Raw genomic sequence first — 23,367 nt, 5'->3', positions numbered from 1 at the left:
AATATTTCATTTTCACGAGAGAGATTTTCTATCTTGTCCATTAAGGATTTCTGTAGTTCAAGAATTTGTTTTTGAGAACTTCTTAATGTTCTTATCATTTTTTTGAGATCTGCTTCTTGGATTTCTTCTATCTCATCATCTTCATAATCTTGAATTGGGGTGTCTTTCTCATTTGGGGGAGTCATAGTAGTGTCTTCCTTGTTCTTGTTACCTCGGTTTTTGCGTTTGTTGTTTGGCATGTTGGAGATATTTGGTTTCTTTACTGTGGTGTTTTTTCTTGTTACACTATGGCTCTATATTAAGTGGACTGTCTGCTTTCGGTGGAGCCTTAGAGGCTTGAGATGAGTGTGGACTGAGAGTTGTGTTTGGTTCCTCAGGGTTGAGGGTGTGTCAAAGATGACACTCCCAGGTTAGGTGTGGTAAATCTCTCTTTCTTTCTTTCTTTTTTTGATTCAAAAGGGAAGTAATTCCGCACAGCTGAACGTAATTGGAGGTAGTTAGCAGGCGAATGATATACCCACAGGAGCCAGAGATTGGAAGCTCTTTCCCAAGGACCACACCGGGAATCTGTGCTGCCCTCAGTGTGGGCTCCAGTTCTCCTGCAGTCTCCCACTGGGTTGCCAAGTTAGATGCTAATCTCCTGTTATTTCACCCCTCCTCCCAGAGTCAGGTGTTTCTGCTAGGCCCAGGGCTGGTGCAGACCTGAGGTCGCCCTGCTTATGACGTATGTCCAAAATGGCGCCTGCTCTTTGTCTTGGTCGCCTTTGAGGGGTGAGCGGAGAGAGAGAAACTCGTGTCCGTATCGGTCACTTTTTTTTTTTTTTCCTCTCTCTCTTCTAGTTAGCCTGGTGAACTTTTCCCCACAGCGTTTCAAGCCTTGTTCCCTCTAATCTCCTCTTTCCACTTGCCCACTGGTGTCTTGGGCTATTGAGGTTTGGCTCACCTCGCGTTCCAGCGCTGGTGTGTTGAGTCTGCCGCTGGTGTCCTGAACTTAGGCTCCCACGCTCTCCACGCAGGTCCACTGTGAATTACTAGTTCCAGAAGAGTTTCCTCTGCTGTTTCTTCCCCTACTCTTCCTTGACCCTGCAGTATCTCCACTTTTATTAACCTGTCTCTCTTCCGGACTAATAGTGTGCTCCCTTCCTATTCCGCCATCTTCTCTGTTACAGATTTCTTTACTCAGACTATGCTAATTAAGTTATTGTAGCTTTCTAATGTTTTAAAGTCTGATGGGGCATGCTCCCTGCTCTTTATTCTGTCAGAATTGTTCCTTAAGAACTTTTAACACCAGTTTGTGAAGCTCCTAGTAAAATTAGGACCAGGCCTATTTAAGAAAAACCTTCCTTCCTTGTTGAATTCCTATAGTTTATCAGTGTTATAAGTCTGGAGACTAGGTTTTAGACCTTGTTGATGTTAACTGGCTTTGTAATAGAGAAGAGATTCATACTTTATTGTTTCACATATTTTCTGGTGCTTTTTAAAGAATTGCTGCATGCTTGAAGATTTTTTGTTGTCATTTTCTGTCCCTAGATACAGCTATCATAAAATCCTCAGAAATTTCTTGCATTGTAATAGAGATCTTCATACTTGAAAAATTGAGACAATCTGGATTAGGAGTGCCCTGAGATCCTTTTTTGTTCTAAAATTCAGTTTCAAATAAAGAAAAGGTTAGTCTATCATCAATCCAATCAAGGATTGAATTTAAGTGTTCAGAGCCATGAAAGGGCCATTCTACCAAGAGAAACTACAGAAATGATTCTTGGCAGGATCATTTATCTGTTTCTTTCTTTTCCTCTGTAACCAGTTGGTGTTTTGAAAGGAAACATATTGTCTAGATTTTCAGAGTTCTCCAAAAACAGGATGAGGGAGTACATGGTTTCTGAGGCATGTGCCATGATTGCATCTTCAGCAGAATTAAGAGCTTTGAAAGCTGGCATTCTTTGTGTTGTCACAGTTGGCTATTGTGATTGAAATAAGAATGTGTGTGTCTTCTTCCCTTCTGAGAGTTCATTGTTAGGCCGGACAGAATGATCCCTTTCTGGGAGAAGGCGCTCAGGGCTGTGATAATTTTCAGAAGTCAACTTTACATTTTGAAGGGCGATTCAGATCTATAGTTTGCATAATTCTGTAACAGATTGAAAAATAATGGGACAAATGCTGAGACAAAATTGGTGGTGAGTGACAGTCACTATTATGGTAAAATGGGTTTTTTAACGTAGAGACCACAAGTTTTTTCACTTCTTTTGGAAAGTTATTTCAAGGATTCATTGATTTTAAATTGCTACAGAACTTGGAAAGAAAAAAAAAGTCTTAAGTTACTAGCAACCCTGTCATGCCATCGATAATATATTCTGAAATAGAAGGTGAGATTCAGGATGTCTTGTGTCTAGTTACATTGGATGATCTAAGAGGTGCAAGTAATGTTCTTAAGCAGGCTGATATGAATTTGTTGCTACTGAAATTAGAAAGATGAGAGAAGAAAGTAAATGAAAAGAAAAATATAAGCAATAGGTGATCCTAGAGCACAAATCTGAAAAATTTCACAGTGACCCATCTAGAACCACACAATCCCAAGTCCACATTCCCAGGAGGGCAGCTCTGGGCTGTTTGTGCAGTGTCTTCTGTTGTGGTCAGCTGTGGCCAGGAGGAGTGAGAGGGAGTGCTCCTCCTCATCTTTTTTGCAGCGGGATTTCTGTTCTCAGTGTCATCACTGGCTGATTCATGCTTTGTGAACTTGAAATGCCCGACAGTCTATTCTTCACCAATAACAAACATGTACGAGCACCTGTGTCCCCCTGTGTCTAACTCTGCCTGTGAAATAAAAAAAAAAATAAAAAAATCTCCTAAATTACAAATAGCATTTTGCTGTGTGGCTGTAATTTGCATTTCTGTATCTTGTATGATGAAGTTGAGCAGTTTTCATGTCTACTTCTCAATCTGTAGGTGGATTGTTGTCGGCCTCTTTCTGGTTTTGCTCTACAGAAGTTGCAGCCTCCAGGGAGTCTCCTGTTTTGTGAGAGTCCTAGATTGGAAAACATTTCAGCTTGTTCTGTCAAGCATGAGATTTGGTTCATCTCAGGACCCGCTGATGTAGGCTGAAGGGGACAAGTTCCGGGAGAGCATTTAAAGGAAGTGGTCCTTGAACCAGGATGTCATAGCGGGGTCTGCCGTGATTGGTAGATATGAAACTGCTGCTGCTAGCTGAGTCCAACAGAGATGGACAGCTGTGTGGCTAAGGAAATGACTTGACTGGTGAAGTGTTACTCAGGCTGAAGGGTTTTGTCTTGGCATGGCCTTGTCGTTAGAGGAATTCCTATAAGAAGTCTTGCTGTTTTGGCATTTGTTGGATGTTAAGAATAAAACAGGAATTAATTAATAAAAAAGAATAAAATGAGTACCATACATTTAGAAAAATTTTTACCTTTATCTGGTATTTAAATTGTCCTTTAGTTATTTCCTGAAAGCGCAACAGAGTTTAGTAGATTCATGCGCTTATCTTTAAATTTAAAATAATACTGGGGCAGGTCTCTGATGAGCAGTTAACATGCCATACAATCACCCACATTTCACACCAGAGTGCCTGGGTTCCATGCCTGGTTCCAGCTTCTGACTCCAGGTTCCTGCTAATGCAGACCCTGGGAGGCAGCAGTGAGCCTCAAGTAATTGTGTTCCTGTCCCTTGCATGGGAGCCATTCCTGACCGCAGCAGGCATTTGGGGAGCAGCAGATGGGACCTCTCTGTCTTCTCTCCCTCTCTGCCTGTCAAATGAATGAATGAATAAATAAATGTTTAAAAATGAAAAAAATTATCTCAGTGTAGGTTGGGTTGTAATGTATCTTTTGCCTCTGGGAGAATGTTAGAGCTCATGCTTTGGATTATCTTGAAAAGAGGTAAATATATTCTGTTTGGCTAGCTACACATGTGTACTTCAAAAACTTCATGAGAAGTAGAATTTAAAGGGAAGTTTATTTTGGTACCCAAAATCATGAAAATGTGTATTAGGAAAAAACTACAGGTTTTTTTTTTTTTTAAGATTTATTTATTTACTTGAAAGTTAGCGTTACACAGAGAGAAGAGAAAGAGAGAGAGAGAGAGAGAGAGAGAGAGAGAGAGAGAAAGGTCTTCCATCTGCTGGTTCACTTCCCAATTGACCGAAACTGCCGGAGCTGTGCTGATCCGAAGCCAAGAGCCGGGAGCTTCTTCTGGGTCTCCCACGCGGGTGCAGTGGCCCAAGCACTTGGGCCATCTTCTTCTTTCCCAGGCCATAGCAGAGAGCCGGATCGGGAGTGGAGCAGCTGGGACTCAAACTGGCGCCCATATGGGATGCTGGCACTGCAGGTGGCAGCTTTACCTGCTATGCCACAGCACCAGCCCCAGAACTATAGGTTTTGAAACATTTTTGCTCTTTAGTGCAAAATAATAGATAATAAATAAAAAGATAACCTTTTAACTCCTTTTTTTCCACAGATATTTTCAGGTGCCTGTGTATGTGGGTTTTCTATTGGTGTGTGACTGTCACAAGTGGAAGACAAGGTTCCACAGTAACACTAAGGCATGGTCCACATTTCTGTTGCATGTGTTTCTTGACTGGCTTGTTCCATTGCTGGGTTTATGCTTTGGTGCTTGGAACTCCCCATTCCCTTCCAAACCATTGTTTCAGGAAAGCTGAAACTGAAGACCTTTATCTGCACAACATTTTCGGAGTATTTCTCATTAGTATGCCTTGTAAGTCCTCAGTTCACAAGACATTGTCAGGATGTTCTTTTTTTTTTTTTTTTTTTTAAACAGGCAGAGTGGACAGTGAGAGAGAGACAGAGAGAAAGGTCTTCCTTTGCCGTTGGTTCACCCTCCAATGGCCGCCGCGGTAGCGCGCTGCGGCCGGTGCACCGCGCTGTTCCGATGGCAGGAGCCAGGGGCTTATCTTGGTCTCCCATGGGGTGCAGGGCCCAGGCACTTGGGCCATCCTCCACTGCACTCCCTGGCCACAGCAGAGAGCTGGCCTGGAAGAGGGGCAACCGGGACAGGATCGGTGCCCCGACCGGGACTAGAACCCGGTGTGCCGGCGCCGCAAGGCAGAGGATTAGCCTAGTGAGCTGCGGCGCCGGCCAGGATGTTCTTGATTTGAAAGGTCCGGGTGCTTTGATTTCCATCCTGTGAATTTCTTATCTGGGACCTTCTTTGCTGAGAGGGTCCACGTCCCCCTCCCCCTAGCATGATCTCACTCAGAAAAAATAAAGGTAAATTTGTGATTTGTATTTTTAGTTGTTACCGTACAAATGAAATTTCCCTCTCTCATTTTCTGTGTAAAGATGCAGTGTTATTTACTTTTATTTGAGTGATTTTTCTAAATTTTGAATTTTCTTATTTGAGGGGGTGAAAAACTAAAAGGTGGAAAATTGTTGATCATTCTCTTTAAATATCTTTTCTTCTCTTTAAATGTCCTAAGTGTCTCTTCTGCTATAGATGTCTTCTGTACACATGGGTCTTAAGCCATAAGTGTGCTCCGTGGATCTATTCCCAGAACGTAGATGAGACCTTAGTGCAAGTAGATGGAGGTGAACTTGTTAGGTGACATCATCAAGGGAGAGTGTGCAGTGAAAAGGCCCTCATAAATATACCCCCAATCTGCTAATCTTGTACTTTCTTAGTTTCTTTTAAAGAAAATACAGGGATGAGATGCCACATAAATTTTTTATTTTTTCAGCGGCTAGTTACTGAACACCTACTGTGTGCCATACACCATTCCAGGTGCTGGGGACACGTCAGGAAACAAAACACAGTCATCTCCTGGTCTGTATGGTGACTGGGTCCAGAGCCCTTCTGGATACCAAAGTCTGTGGATGCTCAAGTCCCTTATTTAAAATGGTGTGGTTTCTGCATAGAATTGATACATACATATATATTTTTTTTAAGGAAAAGGGTTTATTGGGGGAAATCCAACAGACCAGAGGGAAGGGGCGAAGAAGGAAAAGAGAAAGAGAGCATAAGAGAGAGAAGGAGATAAAGACTGAGAGATCAGGAGACGGAGAGAAAAAGAGAGTGTACATATTCAGGAACAGGTCCTTTTAAAACTTTGTGGAGGAGGGGCAGGAAAGTAGGAGCAGTGAATCCCATTAGGATGGGGTGGAGCTGACACCGGTGGTTGGGCCATGTGGCCACCTGGCTTCCAGCAGTGGCGGTGGGGGCTAGAGCCTAGGATGGTGTTGGGGTATAGATGGCTCCATAGATAAAACTGCGCCATTTTACTAACATTCTCCCCTTTTGTTTTTTATAAAGCAGGAGTTGTATGGATTACATTAGCTCCAAAAGTCCAGGAGGGGTAGAGGGACAGTGATCTGTCTTTAGAGCTGCTTCCTGCTGACATGGAGCGACAAGGCATTGGGTGATGTCTCAAGCTGCTGTCGCCTGGGTGGAGATGTCCCTGTAGCAGCATTTGGTTGACCGCCTGGTTGCTGAAGGCCTTGTTTGTTCCATTATCAACTCCTGTAAACATTTAAACAGACACGGTAGTATAAAGACAGGGTGAGAATAGCAATCAATGGTCCTAGGAGTGGCATTAACCAAATAGGGAGAGAATTTTATAGAGGAGAGGAAATGAGGAGGGACTCTGGACCCTTGTGAGGACTGTTTTATGGACATGGTTTAAAGCTGATTCCAACCAAAACCGGGAGAAAAGCCCACTCATCTTTTAAAAAGGTGGAACGCTTCATGAATTTGCGTGTCATCCTTGCGCAGGGGCCATGCTAATCTCTGTATTGTTCCAATTTTAGTATATGTGCTGTTGAAGCGAGCACCATACATATGTATTTCCATGTGCTTTACATCATCTCTAGATGAATTAGAATGCCTAAAACGATGTAAATGCCATGTGGTTGCTGTCCTGTTTTGTTTGGACCGAAGTGACGAGAAAAAGTCTGTATGTATTCAATACAGATAGTGTTTTTTCCTCTAAATATTTTTGACCCTTGATAGGTTGAATTTGTGGATGTAGAGCCGATGGATACTGAGAAGGTCCCTCTGTACACTCCCCAAACTGGAATTCTGATGGAGTTCAGCAGTAAGGGAGACACACAGTAAATGAAACCCAGGCTATCAGACGATGCCAGGCGCCAGTGGAGAGAAAGCATTGAAGAGGATAAAGTGGCTCAGGAGTCACTTGCCATTGGGATGGGCTCAGAGGAGGTAACGTTTGAGTAGAGATTTGAGGGTCTGAGGGCCTGAGCCATGGCCAGGTGGGCTGGGTGGGGAAGGACGTTCCAGGAGAAGTGGTACCATGTGGAGCAGGACAGATCCCGCTTCCCTGATGCAGCTGCCCTGGCTTCTAGGTGCAGAGCCGCAGGAGCCATCTGATTTAGACCCACGAGGGTGTTCAGAAGGTGGAACCACCAGGTGGACTTGATGGTGGACCTGATGTGAGGCCTGTGAGAGTGAGAAGGTGAAGGTGCTCCAGGGTTCACTTGAGTGACTGGGGTTTGGAGTTGCTGAGCAGTGTGAGTCGGGGAAGACTTGAGTGCCTCATTGCAGTGGGAGGTCAGGGGTTCATACCAGACATTCGTGTGACGTTGTCGAGTTGGCTCTTGGTGTACAATTTTGAATTTGATGCATTTGAGAGATGGAGATACTGTGGGGATGGGGAACGGGCATCCCATCTACTGGCTCACCCTTCAAATGCTGGGAGAGCCAGAATTCAAATTGTGTCTCCTACATGGGTGGCAGGGACCCAACTATTTGAGTCAGGACAGCTACCTCCTAGGGTCTGCATTAGCAGCAAGCTGGAGTCAGGAGTGGAGCTGGGACTTGGACTCAGGCACTCAGTATGGGATGCAGGTGTCCCAAGTGGCATTTTAGTTGTTGCACCAAATGCCTGTCCCAGGTATTTGAGATGTGTCAATGGCTTTGAGATTTATCAGTAGACAGGTGGCATTTAGAACCCTGGGATTGGATCACCAAGGGAGGGAGTGTGGAGAGAGGAGAGAAAAGGTCCAGAGTCTGGGTCGTGGGGCTTTAGGTCCAGATGTCTTGGGAACAGCTGGGTGTTGGGGATTTAGGAGTGTGGTTGCTCCTGAAGGGACTTCCTTCTCTGCCTGGTTCACTGCCTCCTGTCATCCCACTGGGCCAGCTGTGACTCCAGAGTGGATGTCTGGCTGGAGGAAATAGTAGGTTCAAAAAGACCTCAAAGAAAGGGGGAAGTTGTTTTTCTCTTTTGCTTTCTGGGTCAGAATGATTCTGGAGTGTTCTGGGCTTTGATTGTTATAATCTTTGCTTCTCTATAATTTTAATGAAGTTCAGGATGTAACCAACCTCTGAAAAGTACTTTTAGCTAGGTAATCTCTAATAAAATGTCTCTTTCTGATTGCAGATATTTTAGAAAGCAGTTGGTATTTATTTGAATCAGATTAAATTTTTAAGACAGTCTCCAGAATATTAGGAATATCTTTGTGGGTTTTGTTTGAGAGGAGTGGTGTGAACTCCAGTGGTATCTCTGTAGAATGATACAGTAATTTTACTTCACAGTGTGTCTTGGGCTGCTCAGGCTGACACAACAAAACACTACAGGCTGTGTGGCTTAACAAGAGGCATTGATTTTCTCAGGGTTCTGGAGGTTGGAAGGCCCAGGAGCCGGTAGGCTCATTCCTGGTGAGGCCTTCACCTGGCCTGCAGACAAATGCTTTGGACTCGCATGGCCTTCCTGCGGAGTCTGTTCCTCTTCCTATAGGGGCACCAGTCCTGTGGGATCAAGGCCACACCTGATGGCATCATTTAACCTTAACTTTTTCCAGCCAGGCCCTCCCTCCAAATACCCTCACGTGGGTGAGAGAGGCTTGGGGCTTCAACTTAGGAATTTGAGTGGCGCCTACAGTTAAGTATATGACACAGAGTTTTCTGTTTTTTCTTTCTAAAATGAACACATTCTCAGTTTCTTGGTTATTTGTTCCAAGATTGTTTTTAAAGAATAAATGTCAGTGTGTGTGTGCGTGTGTGTCTGTATGTGTGCATGTATGTGACACACATAGGTGCATTCTTTTCAAAGGGTGTTTTCTGGAACATGTTACAAATTTGCAGAAGTATTTTCAGTACCTTTCTTCAGGGTAGTTCTCTTCACAAATTATACCTTTGAATGTTTTGGATTTTAGGAACTGGTCCTTAAACTACTTAGCATTCTGAGTAGTGTTTCTAGGGCATGCTGTGATTTTAAGGGAGTACCTGCAGTGTAGTACTGGCTCAGTGAGTGAGTGGGTGAATGAACGTAGGGGTGTGTGTGTGTGTGTATGGGGTCCTGCCGTAATGAACATGGAAAAGTAAAACGTGTTGAGGGGAGCTGTTGGCGAGGTGGTTGCATGTGTGGTCTGAGCCCTGAGGGGATGATCAGGAGGGTTTGAGCATGGTGGAAGGGGACGCCTTGGTCTCAGTGGATTATGAAATGTTTGGGAAGATGCAAGGGGTGTTTTTCCACAAGTATACCTAGGCTGAGGGTGAAAAATTAGCGTTGGTAGACTGGGTCCAGAACACTGACCAGGGCACAGTGCAAGGACATTTGCAAGGTCCTTTCTCCAAGGTACATCTTAAGCAGCAGTGGCTTGAGACAAGAGGAGGTCAAATCACACACTGACAGAGCAAACTTCACCAATGACAAAGTCTGTCTTAGCTTGTTTATGGCAGGATCATTTGTGAGACTTTCTACCTGTGGCGTTCCTGAGAAGTTCCTTTTGGTCTGCATAGACTTGGTGGGAGCCTGGGCCTCTCAGCCAGCTCGTGCCTGTGCCTTCTCAGGCTGTGGGTTTGAGGATGAGCAAGCGGAGAGGCTGTGCAAGTTGTGCTTCATTAATGTGCTCTAGAACACACCACAGAGGGCCGAGCACTCCCACTGGGTTCCACCCCCCCCCCCCCCCCGCTTTGTTTTCCTAGACCTTACTCAACCCCTGAGGTTGTTGTTAATTTTTATTTTCTATTATTTTTCTGTTAATTTTGTTTTATTTCTTTTAAATCAACTTCAAGTGTTTTATATAATAATATTTTTGTTTAGAAATTTTTTTTTAAGATTTTATTTATTTATTTGACAGGTAGAGTTAGAGAGAGAGAGACAGAGAGAAAGGGCTTCCTTCCGTTGGTTCACCCCGCAAATGGCTGCAACGGCCAGAACTGCGCCGATCTGAAACCACGAGCCAGGTGCTTCTTCCTGGTCTCCCATGTGGTTGCAGGGGCCCAAGGACTTGGGCCATCTTCTACTGCTTTCCCAGGCCTCAGCAGAGAGCTGGATTGGAAGAGGAGCAACCGGAACTAGAACTGCCACCCATATGGGATGCCAGCGCTGCAGGCAGAGGATTAACCTACTGGGCCATGGCGCCGGCCCCAATAAGATTTTCTTAATATCACTGTTATGTGTACCTCATTTAGCACTTACTTCATCTGAAGTTTTCATGCAAATTTATTTTTTTACTCTTTTGAGATCATTTTGTGGTAGAATTTAAGTTTCACAGAAACAAGGAATTGTCCGTCTTTTACTGAATGTCATCCCCAGCACCTAGGTGCTTGTAGTAGCTGTTCAATGAATATTCTTGTTTAAATATATACTGTCTCTGCCACTTGGTACACTTTTCTGTTTCGTGTCATGTTGTAAGGATTTTCTCACATAATTAAAAAATCTTCCAAAATGCTACTTAGATGGTAGCATAATAATCATAGCTCTAGCATAATTTGCTTTAAATCAGTTCTTTTGTTTGGCATAGTTATTTTCTTCTGTGTTTTATTATAATAAATAACACTGAAGGGAACATCTTTATGGAAAAAAGTTTGCTCACATTTGTTTTCATTCCTCTAGGGTGTATCACTAGAAGAATTATTAGTTGCAATGATTTTTTAAAAATTTATTTGACAGAGTTATAGACAGAGAGAAAGGCCTTCCTTCTGCTGGTTCACTCCCCAAATGGCTGTTACGGCCAGCAGGCTGTGCCGATCCGAAGCCAGGAGCCAGGTGCTTCCTCCCGGTCTCCCATGTGGGTGCAGGGCCCAAACACTTGGGCCATCCTCCACTGCCTTCCCGGGCCACAGCAGAGAGCTGGACTGGAAGAGGAGCAACCAGGACTAGAACCCGGTGCCCATATGGGATGCCGGCGCCGCAGGTGGAGGATTAATCCACTGCGCCACCGTGCCAGCCCTGACAGTTTGTACTTTTTAACATACAAATTTCATGAAAGCCTTTTTCCCCTAGAATTTTTTAAAAGGAGTATTTATTTATTTGAAAGGCAGAGTTACAGGGAGGCAGAGGCAGAGAGGAGTCTTTCATCCTGCTGGTTCACTCCGCAGATGGCCTCAGTGGCTGAAGCTGGGCCAATCTGAAGCCAGGAGCCAGGAGCTTCTGGGTCTCCCACGTGGGGCAGGACCCAAGGACTTGGACCATCCCCTACTGCTTTCCCAGGCCACAGCAGAGAGCTGGATCAGAAGAGGAGCAGCTGAGACTCAAACCGGCACCTATATCGGATGTCAGCACTGCAAGCGGCAGCTTCACTCACTATGCCACAGCGCTGGTCCCTCCCCTAGAATTTGACCCCAATTCTATTTATTTCCTCATATTCATTCCCTGTGGCAGTGCCATCCACTGCTGTCCTCTTCTAGCCCTCTGATTACAGCCAGGGCTGATGATGACTTGTGGCTTCTACTCCAGACTTTAACTCTGCAGTTACTTACCTCTGGGGGTTCCCCTGCCTTTTGAGATCATTACCTCCAAAAATGTATTCATGTTCTAGTGGAGCCTCTCGCTGCTGCTCTGTTCCCTTTGGAGATGAGGGAAGGTGACATCCTTCCAACACCCACGTTGGGATTGAGGGAGTGGTTCCTAGTGCTTCCCTTTCTTCTTTGTGCTTGGATGACCTTCCATTTCTGTCATCCTCCATGCTCCCCCGGTGTGGGCTCATTCCTGTCTCTTGCTGGGCTGCTGTGTTGTTGCACTGCCCTTGTCCTGTGCCACTTCTCCACCTCATCATCCACAGTGCCGCAGCACTCTCCCTTGTCACCTTTCCTAAGTGACTTTAATTCCTTCAGTCCTCCCGGTTGCTTGTAGCGTGGCATTTATTTTTCATCCACTTGAAAGTCAGAGAGACAGAGACAGACAGTGCTCTTAGACCTGCTAGTTCATTCTCCAAATGCACAACAGCCAGAGCTGGACCAGGCTGAAGCTGGGAAGCTGGAACTCCATCTGGGTCTCCAGGTAGCAGGGGCCTGAGCACTTGGGCCTTGATCTGCTGCCCTTCCAGAGTGTGTCTGTGTACTCTTTGCCCAGCTTCCCCACTGGCAATGTCTCTTATGGTTTGTAATACGATATCAAAGCCAGAAAATTTACATTGCTGTGTTACTGTTAGTCTACCAGTGAACTGAATGTCACTGTATTTTAAACTGTGTTTATACATGTGTATGTCTTCATACATGTGTGTGTAATATCTGTGCAGTTTTATCACATGTAGATTTATGTAACTGCTGCCATATCAAAATCAATTCTGTCGCCACCGAGATGTCCCTCATCAGTTGTTTGGTATTCTCATCCTCCCACTTCCTGATGCTGTTTCCTGTTCTCCATCCCTATTGTATCACTTTTAGAATATCATGTACATAGAATCATACAGTATGTAACCTTTTGAGATTTGCATTTTCCATTAAACAAAGCGCCCTTAACATCTGTCTGGGTTCTTATACATATCATTAGTTCTTTATTAGTACTGAGCAATGTACCATTGTATACTCAACATGTTCTCCTCGGTATAACAAGAGTTTGTTCAACCATCTACCCAAGCAATGTCTGTGCTATTCCCAGTATTTTGGTCCTATGAATAAAGCCACTATGGCCATTTGTGTGTGTGTGTTTTTTTTTTTTAATTATATATTTGAAAGGTAGAAAGACAGGAAGAAAGAGCGAGAGCAAGAGAGAGAGCACAAGAGCAAGCAAGCACCTGTCTGCTGGTTTATTCCCTAAAAGCCCACAACAGCCAGGACTGGGCCAGGTCTAAGCTAAAAGCTAAGGAAGCTCAATCCAGATCTTCCAAATGGGTAGTGGGTACTTGAGCCATCACCTGCTGCCTCTGAGTGTACATTGACGGGAAGCTGGAATAAAGAGTGAAACCAGGACTTGAATCCAGGCACTCTGATAGAGGGTGGAGGCATCCCAAGAGGCAGCTTAATGCCGGCCCAGTGTGTACTAGTTTTTGTACGAATATGTATTCATTTCTCTAGGATACATAAATACCCGTGAGTTTGATGACTGGGGTGAATGGCAGGTGCCTGTTTAGTCAGAACCTGCTGCACGACTTCTCAGAGCAGCTGTGCCATCTTATATCCCCCCAGCAATATAGGAGTGCTCCATTTGCTTTGCTTCCTCACCAGAGCTTGGTGTTATCACTGTTATTCTAACACGTGTGGAATGATAGCTCATTGTAATTTACCTGTGTTTCCCTAGTGGCTGGTAATGTTGACCTTATCTCATCTACTTATTTGCCATCCATACCCCTCCATGGTGAAATGTTTGTCTTTTGCTCATTTCACAACTGGATTGCTTGCCTTTTAAAATTTCAATGTTTAGTTTTAAATGTTTTTAAGTATATTTTTACTGGATATAGAATCCTGCATAGCAGTTGTTTTCCTACCGCTCAGGATCTTAAACATACCAGTACATTATATTAATTTTCATTATTTTCGATAAAATTTAGCCTTTTTAAAATGTTGTCCTTATTGCCATTTTCTGTGACTCCTATGTCCGTTTTTCCTCTGGTTGTTTGAATATTTTCTCTTTGCCTTTGGTTTTAAGCAGCTTAGCCATGATGTGCCTAGGTGTGGTTTCCTTTGTATTTGACATCCTCCGGGTTGACTGAGTTGAGCTGCTTGGGTCTGCGGGTTGATGTCCTTCATCACATTTGAAAAATTCTCATTTGATATTGCTTCTGCCCTATTCTCTGTCCTAGTCTTCTGGAACTCCACTTACCCATATAGTCAGCCGTCTGGTATTATCCCATGTATCTTGTGCAGTTTTGTTGTTTTTTCTCATCTTTTTTCTCTTCAAATCATAGAAACTTCTTTTGCCATGTCCAGTTTACTATGAAGCTTTACTATTCTTTATTTTCAAGGTTGTAATTTTCATTTCTACCTTTCATGTCCCTATTTAGTTCCTGTTTTACGTTACTGAAATTCTTCACCCATTTGTGTTCATGCACTCTCCACTCATCTTTTCCACTAGGTCTCTTAGTATGTTTATTATAGTTACGCTGATTGCAATAGCAGGGTCATAAACGGGCCTATCCTGATTATATTCTTTGTGTCCTGTTGCTGTTACTGCATACGCTAGACTCGCTACTTAGAAAGCATAAAGATTTGCTCAGCTCACAACTCTAAATGTCCAGGGTCTAGGAGCTGCTTCTGCTGAGAGTCTTCTTGGGGGTGGGGACTCTGCAGAGTCCCAAGGCAGCACAGGGCATTGCATGAGAAGACTTGGGTCTGTGGTGGTCTTATAAAGCCCCTGATGCCCTCACTGGACCCCACCCCCACGACATGAGAAGCTTGGTGATGATTTTCAGTCAACTGCTTTCTGAAAGGATTCACTCAAATCTGACCCCCCATCCCCACCCCCAGCCCCTGCCCTGCCCCAGGCCCAGGCCTTCTCTCTGCGCTCTGGAGGCTTAGCAGTGTAGACATGCAGACACCCTGGGGCTTCAGTGACTTTCCTGGAATCCCTGCAGAGAGATTGTGAGGTTTATCTTTAATAGTGGAGTGTGCAGTAATGCAGCGTTTCATTTCTGAGTTGTCTTTCCAGTGAGACTGTCTCATTTCAAATACGAAGGGCAAGCTACTGGTTAAAAGCACAGTCTCTGGAAACGGGTTTTCTGGGTTTGAATCTCATCTTGGTTTTATACTGTGTGACCTTGAGAAGCCACTTCTCCGTAAGATGGGGATGCTAATCATACCTGCCTCTATAGTCGCGAGGATTGAGCGAGTGACAGAAGCATGTGAAGCACAATTAAGCAGGGTCCTGGCTCAGCACTGCAGAGGCAGTAAATCCTGGCTGCCTTGTTGCTCGTTTGCTCCCTTCCCAGTGCCCTGTGCCAGGGCAGACACAGCCTTGGTTAGCTTTTCTGCAGCAGAGATTCGCGATGCAGCGCCTGAGTCACACTGCTCCTGGGAGTGGGGGCTCTGTCTTGTGGGGTGGCAAGGAGTGGAGTGCAGGTGTTTCTGCTCTGCTTTCATAGTGATCCTCTCTTTGTGTGGCACAGGCTGCCCACAGTGCATCGCTTACTCCGCTCCAGCCTGGTGAATCAGACCACCTGCCTCTGCCCTGCACACCCCCATGCACCCACTTCTGTCTTTGGTCAGTTGTGGGAATGTGGTGATGATGGGGAGGTTGCTTTCCTTGTGGCAGTGCCAAAATGAGCAGCATGAGATTCTCTTAGGCTGTAGGTTAGGCAGTAGGAAGGACAATGGTTTCATCTGTATAATGTCTTTTCACTGTTTTTACGTGCAGTAGCTCATTTGTTTGCTCCCAGGTGGATTTTAAAACTTACTAACCCTTGGTACTGGCATTATAGTACAGTGCGGTAAGCTCTACTTGTGATGCCAGCATCCCATGTTGGAGCATCAGTTCGGGTCCTACCTGTTCCACTTCCAATGCAGCTCCCTGCTAATGTGCCTGGGAAAGCAGCAAAAGGTGGTCCCAAGTTCTTAGACCCCTGTCCCCATATGGGAGATGAAATTGGAGGCTCCTGGCTTTAGTTTGGCCCAGCGCCAGCCATTGCAGCTATTTGGGGAGTGAACTGTTTCTCTTCCACCCTGCCTTTCAAATAAATAAATACTCTTTTTGAAAAATTATTTAAAAAATGAGAAGTTGCTGATGGATTTTTATGTTAAAAAAGATTTGAAGTTATTAATTGTAATAAGCATTGAAGTTGATAAAGTGGTACTTAATCTTTGTTCATGATGTGTGGAAATTGACACAATTACACATCTTTGGATTCTGCATTATGTGCTCTCTTAGGACATTTTTATGCAATTTCATTTATCCCAGAAGCTGTGAGGAGAGAAGATAAAATTGTGAGTGATATTTGCTGGAGTGCTTTTTGATTTCAAGTCTGCTGCCTGCCTATGTGTGTGGGTTTGTTGCCACTTGAGTTTCTTAAGTTTCCATGTGGAGGCCTGTGGTCATGTTCAAGTAACAGTTCCTCCTGTGCTAGAAGATTCTGCAGAGGTAAGGTCTGCCTTTGGGAGAGTGAGTTCCTCTGGGCTTGGAGAGGACAATGTCAGCACAGCAGGAGTGAGGGCAGGAATGGGCAGAATCTGGGCTGAGAGACTCAGAGCACACTAGGCAGAATTCAAGCTCTTTGCAGAAAGCCCTGCAGAAGGGAGCTCTAGCTAGATAAGATAACCGTGAGGATTTCCACGTTTGCATGTCTGCTGTTTGGGATATACACATACTCTGTGTCCTTCCACTGAGTAAATTGGCCATCATTGCCTTTATCTGTAGAAATCAAAGGCGAGCTGGGTCAGGGGTGTCCAGTACATTGGCCACTTGCCACAAGTACCAGCATCATCATTTGGAGACAGGTTACTGCTGCCACCATAACCCCAAAGAGGGGCAAAGGGACTTGTCATTGATGGGGGGCTGTCATCCTCTCTGCTTTGGCGAGAGCAGTCCGAGTCAAGATGCCAGACTGAGGCGATTGTGCCTGTCTGGCTCTGGAGGTTTGCTCTCAGCAGTAGAGGAGTAGTAGCTGATGTGCAGACACCCTCCTGCCACCTCCCCTTGCTGTTTGGCTATAACAGCTCATCCTCGCCTCCTCTCCACACGCCGAGACTCATTTTTACAGATGGGGAGGTCAAGGCACAGACACTTGTAGCTCTAAGATGCAGAGCTGTTGGTATTCGATCCAGGCATGGCCCTACCATGTTTCCTGCAGTTTTACTGGATGCCACTGGTGAAATAATTGCTTCACTCAGTTAATGAGAGATAGAATGTGATGCTAGAAATATTTTTGGTAGCAGTGAATTACCTTTAATGTAATTGGAATTTTATATTCATTTCTGGAGGTGATCATTTTTTTCCTTGTTTTGTTTTTTTTTTTCTCAGAAACTGTAATGTCCTTGTGTGTTGGTGAGCTGTTTTGCTCCCTGCTTACTTTAGATGGAGAGTGAGTGAGGGTTTGGCTAGAGACTCAGGAGAATTGGCTGCAGACGCTGTCAAATGTTACTGCTGTGTTTGTCAGTCTTGTTTGAACACCCGGGGTGCCCTGTGGGTGGAAGTTTATGGACCCATTTGTTACAGTGACGGCTTCTCTGCTTTATCCTGAAGGAGGGGGAAATGAAACTACCCTGAAGTTACTTGGTGAATTGCACATGAAATCTTTATGTCAGGTTTACTACTACAGAACTGGTTTTTAAATACAGCTTGATTCTGGAGTATGTAAAAACCATCAGGGTAATAATCATAAAACCTACCTCTGCAGTGCAGCATTTGTTCCTTGCTATTTCCATCTGATAATGTGCGTGGTTTTCTCAGTATTTCTATGCACTTGTATAATAATTTTCTTTTGTCCAATTTTAAGATTCAGCGTATGTAATGAAAGTAAATACTATATGATGGTATTGTAGCCCAAGACATCTGTCACCTGATTTTGAAGTCTGAGGAAGGAGATAGGGCTGTGAGGGAGGGTGGAAGTTACCGCCACTCCTATCTGTGTTAGATTTGTCTGCCTCCCAGAATCGCCATGGAGGTGCAGCACTTGCTTTAGGTGTAAGCTGAAGGCTCAGGGTTCTTCTGGCCTGGCCAGGCGTGCAAGGCCCAGTAACACCCTGTGTCGGACCCACCTGTGCTTGACAGGAGGAGAGAGCTGGGGTGGGACTGGAGGGTAAGGTGAGGGCTCCGGCACCTGGACTGAGCCAGCCAAGTGTTCAGAAGTCAGGGCAGATCAAATCAAGAAATTAAAACACCTGTATGCAATGGGTCAGCAGGTCATACGCCCGGGACGCAAAACGTCCTTAGAAACTGGGATGGTCTCATGGTCCAGGAGGAAGGTGGAGGCACAAACCAGTGAGATAGGAAGCAGCTTACTATGGTTCAGAGCACCTCTTAGGTAGTTATTTATGATGGGCGGTGGGTGACTTCAAAGATTTTCTGTGGGGCCAGCGCTGTGGCTTGGCAGGTGAAGCCTCCACCTGCAGTGCTGGCATCCCATATGGGCGCTGGTTCGAGTCCCAGCTGCTCCACTTCCAATCCAGCTCTCTGCTGTGGCCTGGAAAAGCAGTACAAGATGGCCCAGGTCCTTGGGCTCCTGCACCCACATGGGAGACCTGGAAGAAGCTCCTGGCTTCTGGCTTCGGATTGGGGCGGCTCTGGCCTTTGCGGCCATCTGGGGAGTGAGTCAGCAGATGGAAGACCTCTCTCTCTGCCTCTCCTTCTTTTTCTGTGTAACTCTGACTTTCAAGTAAATAATAAGTAAATCTCTAAAAAAAAAAAAAAAAATTTCTGCTTGGAGTCGGGAGGTAGAGCCATAGCTGAGGTTGATGTGTAGTTTGTTTGCCAAAGTCAAGGAAAGAGTGGCTTTTGCCTACTAAGTTATTCCTTGCCAGGCGGCAGCATGAAGAGAAACTTCGTGCATTCCTGTCTTGTGCATGCTGGTGTTCTAGGTGTGAGAGTTATGTACTTCTTGCACGCCCTCTGAGGGCTCCTGACAGTTAACAGGACAGCAGCCCCCATTGGAGAGCTGGGTGGGGTGGGCGGTGCTCCTGGTAAGGGTTGTTGGCATTTGGAGGGAGGAGTGCATACTGCCTGCCTGGGGTGCTCCCAGAAGTGCTGAAGAGTTCACAGGAGGCAGCCAGAGAAGGAGCTGAGTTGAAATAAACTTGGGATGGAGGCGAGGATGATGAAGGGGTGGTATCTTCCCCTGTACTTGCCTTGTGTGTGTGTGTGTTTTTTTTTTTTTGGTGGGGGGCATTCCACTCTTTGAGCCTGTTTCCTCATTTACCTTGCTGGTGCCATAGTTGTTGTGGATTAAATGAGATGATTGATGTGAGAGCCCTTTGGAAGTGGCACCATGGACTCAGACGTAAGCTGTTATTAATCATTTGCCATTTGCAGTGGGGAGCTCTTTGGATAACGGCTTTTGAAAAAAAAATCCATTCATCACATGCAAATGAGATGATTCTCTGCAGTCAGAGGTGTTTAATGAAAGCAGTGATGAAAAGTGGGCGGAGCAAGTCAGGAGACTGCCTTTCAGTCCAGCTAGTGCGTGCCTGAGATTTCACTTTTCAACTTACAAGTACACAGTAATGGAAATTCATGTTGAACCTGTGTCTGCAGGATGTTACATTTTTTGGTTAATAAAAAGAGGAAATTGTATTTGGAGAACGCTATTGAGCTGTGAAAAAGGAGTCCATTTAGTAGCAAAATTACATGATGCTTCTCATTCTACATTCTGAAACAGGCTATTTTTAGCATTTCTTTGAATGAGGGATGAATTCCAGTTACAGGATTCAGTAATTAAAGCAGAGAAAAATATAAAGTAGTTTCAGTAAGAAAATCTTTTCATCTGGGCTGGATCTGTTTCAAGGTTTAAACTGTTGTCTTCAGGGGCCTCCCTGGAAGCCACTGTTTATGTTCTTTGTGGGGTCAAGAGCAACAGGAAAAGCACTAGAAGATCAGCCAAGGACATGGTGTCCCACTTTTCAAAAATGGAGTTTAAAAAATTCTGGAGTTTCTGAACTGATGAGCTTGCCGTGCCTATGTTATCTGCACAGCTTTACACACAAGTTCAAGGACACTTTGGCCTCATCCTGTTTTCATCCGGCCTCTAGCTCTTCCCTGTCATCAGTTCACTTCCACCCTCAGAGCCCGGTCCCTCTGTCCCCTTGGCTGTCCCCGCAGCACCTTTCCCCACCTGCCCCTCCTCTTCTGCAGGTCGCAGGTCGCCTCTGAGCGTCGCTGGCAGCACTCATCCCAGCTGGTACCGCCCACGTTGTATTTACTGGCTGCAGCTTTTTCACTTGTTCCTAGTCAGCAATCTTCCATCAAACTAGATAGCTTATTTTATCAGAAACAGGTTATTATTTTATCTCTCTGTGCCCATTGCCAAGAAGCTCATTAACTGTTTGCTCGAATGGAAAGCAACTGCCCTGTTGACTCCAGTCCTCGTAGTTTTGCTTATGCAGCACTTACAAGTGGTGGACACTGAATCAGTGCAAGGTCATCCAAAACAAGGCAAGTCCAGTTTTTTTTTTAATTGAAATAGATCAGGAAAATGCAGTGTAATTATTCTTTTTTTTTTTTAACTTTTATTTAATGAATATAAATTTCCAGTGTACAGCTTATGGATTACAATGGCTCCCCCCCCCCCCATAACTTCCCTCCCACCCGCAACCCTCCCCTCTCCCGCTCCCTCTCCCCTTCCATTTGCATCAAGATTCATTTTCAATTCTCTTTATATACAGAAGATCAATTTAGTATAAAGATTTCAACAGTTTGCACCCACATAGAAACACAAAGTGAAACATACTGTTTGAGTACTAGTTATAGCATCAAATCACAATGTACAGCACATTAAGGACAGAGATCCCACATGAGGAGCAAGTGCACAGTGACTCCTGTTGTTGACCCAACAAATTGACACTCTAGTTTATGGCGCCAGTAACCATCCTAGGCTGTCGTCATGAGTTGCCAAGGCTATGGAAGCCTTCCAAGTTTGCCGACTCTGATCATATTTAGACAAGGTCATAAAAGACAGAGTGAGGATAGTAACCAATGATCCTAAGAGTGGCATTTACCAGGTTTGAACAATTATACAGCATTAAGTGGGGAAGAGGACCATCAGTACACACATGTTGGGAGTAGAGCCATTGGTGGTAGAGTAGAGGTTATGATTACAAAGGAATGAGGCCCAAGTGCACTAGACAGGGCCTAGAACAAAGGACAGAGTCATTATTAGAGGAGCTAAGAAAGGTGCTGTCTAAGCTACAATTAAGTTTTCTGATTGAGAGGCAAATAGAACCTGATATAAGGGGCTTGATAATAATCTGGTGGGCTTTAGGCCTTGTAAATTCAGAGGCCCAGACCTATCTATCTCTTCACATGGGGTATATCCTAAGGGAGGTGTGAACCTCCTAGGGGAAGGCACTCTGTTGACTTTCATTACTTGGCTGGCCTGGGAGGCGAGCTGGCCAGGTAAAGGCAGGTGGCATCTCTGACAAGAAATTTACAGTTCTGCCTGCAATGTTGCTGACCCTACTTGACCATCCCCTCAGCTGCAGTGGTCCCTTTGGAAGTTGGGCTGAGTGAAGGGCTTTTCAGCTTAGAGCCAGTAAGATCTGTGGCTCTGACCTGGGCATCCTTCGACTCCAGGGCAGGTCCATTTCCAGTGATCCAACTCTTGGCAGAGCTGCCAGGGCTCTTCACAAGCTGACTTCTGCTGAAGCCCAGGCTTACCACATTGAAAGCCACTGCAGTGGACTGGCCTGTTGGGTCTCCTTGAGGGCAGATCACTGTACAGATCAGCCATTAATAGGCCTGCCACCCATTGCTTCTGATGCCGAGCTTTCTTTTCCTCCTGGCTTGTGTTAAAGCAGACCAGAGGATGCAAGTCAAGGGAGTGCCCGTGTCCCATCTCTAATCTTCGGTGGCCTGAACTACAAGTCTATAGTCACAGGCATGTTCTGGAGTAGTTTTTCTAAGGTAGACAATGCCCATGAAGAAAATTATATTCTCACTTTAAAACTTTCTTTCCCTTTGGTCTGAAAGGGAGGTTTTTTCTACTTACTGTATACTTCGCTGATGGCGAAGTGAATCTAGCTATGAGATTATTATTTAAGTTCTTATTTTGGCTATGCTATTGCAGAAAAATGTTAGCCATCTCTTTTATAAGGTCTAAAGATTAAATTGTGCATCCTACAGATTCCTTCATAATAGAATTAGTTTCCTACCTTGAAGAGAATAGAGAAATGAAAGAACAAGTTGGGCTTAGAATAGAGAAGTGAGGGAGCAAGTCCTAGATCGCTTGCTGACAATAGCAATATCACATGAATACTTAGCAAACTGTTTCAACCATTAGATAACAACTTAAGAAAACATTTAACAGAAGGTCCAATGCCTTCTATAAATTTTAAGAATCATGTATTTGAAAACACCTCTTAAATATCTAACATGGTGTAGTTTGTTTAGCCAGTAAACTTAAGCACAACCATCTAAAATGTTTTTAGTTTCTTTCTACCAACAAGTCTAAAACATATGATACACAGATTCAGGTCACACAAATTAAAATGTATCTTTGATTGATTTTAGCAGCTTAAATTTATGGACAATCTTATCTATAAGCCATTTAAAATAAAACTCTTAATAAAATTTCCCCATGTGGACATACAATATGTACACACATATAATATAGCATAATAGACCAATATAGCAATTTTAATAATAGCTTTTAAAATCTTTAACTCTTTTTGTAGATTGCCAATTGATTTGAATTGCTTTTTGTTTTTAGTAACCTCAGTTAACCATACTTTCTCTCAGTTGGTACTGTTAATACATTATTGGCTTCATCTGTTTACAGAGCCATCCCAAAGTACTGAATACAATAAAAGTGGCTGGAAAAAGTCCATAGGAACCTATAGGAGGACAGCTAAACACAGAACCAACAACGCTTTAGTTTTATGAGCAGCAGATCATATATAACTGTGGATGACAAAAGACTTTAAGTCGCCATGTTTAAAATTATAAACTCATCAACCAACAAGAGGCACTTGCTTACTTCACAGTATTTTTGAAAGCACCTGTAGGATTTTACAGGTATTTAACCCTTTAGGCCTCTGGGGCTTTCTCATTAAGATAACTATCATGTCTAGTAACACAAGATCATTAGACTTTTTAATTCTCAAACATTTGTATTAATAGCATTTTCCATTATAGAAACTTAAAGTCTGGTAACAGACATCAAGAGAACATAATAGATTACTTTAACACATTGCTTTAACAGAGCATCAGAGTTTAATTCTATGTCAAAGAGAAGTTGAGCTTCCTGTGATCTTTTGCTGTGAGGTTTCCTTCCTTTACCTTCTTTCATATTGGTGACCATGTTTCTGTGTTTCTGTGTGTAACACATCTTTAAGCATCTTTTGCAGGGCAGGATGAGTGGCAACAAATTCTTTCAGTTTCTGTTTGCTATGAAAAGTCTTAATTTCACCTTCATTCACAAATGAGAGCTTTGCAGGATATAGTATTCTGGGCTGGCAGTTTTTGTCTCTTAGTACCTGGGCTATGTCTCGCCATTCCCTTCTAGCTTGTAGGGTTTCTGATGAGAAGTCTGCTGTGAGTCTAATTGGAGATCCTCTAAGAGTGATCTGACGTTTCTCTCTTGC

The 23,367-nt window shown here is 44.2% G+C and overlaps 1 protein-coding gene and 1 non-coding gene across 2 annotated transcripts in view; one reads left to right on the top strand and one right to left on the bottom strand.

Annotated features, from left to right (window-relative positions):
• WASF3 (WASP family member 3) overlaps nt 1–23,367 on the top strand; it is a 143,582-nt gene that overhangs the window by 36,274 nt on the left and 83,941 nt on the right. The gene's annotated exons all lie outside the window — the stretch shown is intronic.
• Nucleotides 6,691–6,794, bottom strand: LOC133762625 (U6 spliceosomal RNA). Its single transcript, XR_009866299.1, has one exon. It is a non-coding gene; the product is annotated as a U6 spliceosomal RNA (small nuclear RNA).

This window comes from Lepus europaeus, chromosome 6 (genome assembly GCF_033115175.1).
Source record: "Lepus europaeus isolate LE1 chromosome 6, mLepTim1.pri, whole genome shotgun sequence".
NCBI lineage: Eukaryota > Metazoa > Chordata > Mammalia > Lagomorpha > Leporidae > Lepus > Lepus europaeus.
Note: the sequence above shows the minus strand (reverse complement) of the source record. Positions and strands in the feature narration are given on the sequence as shown.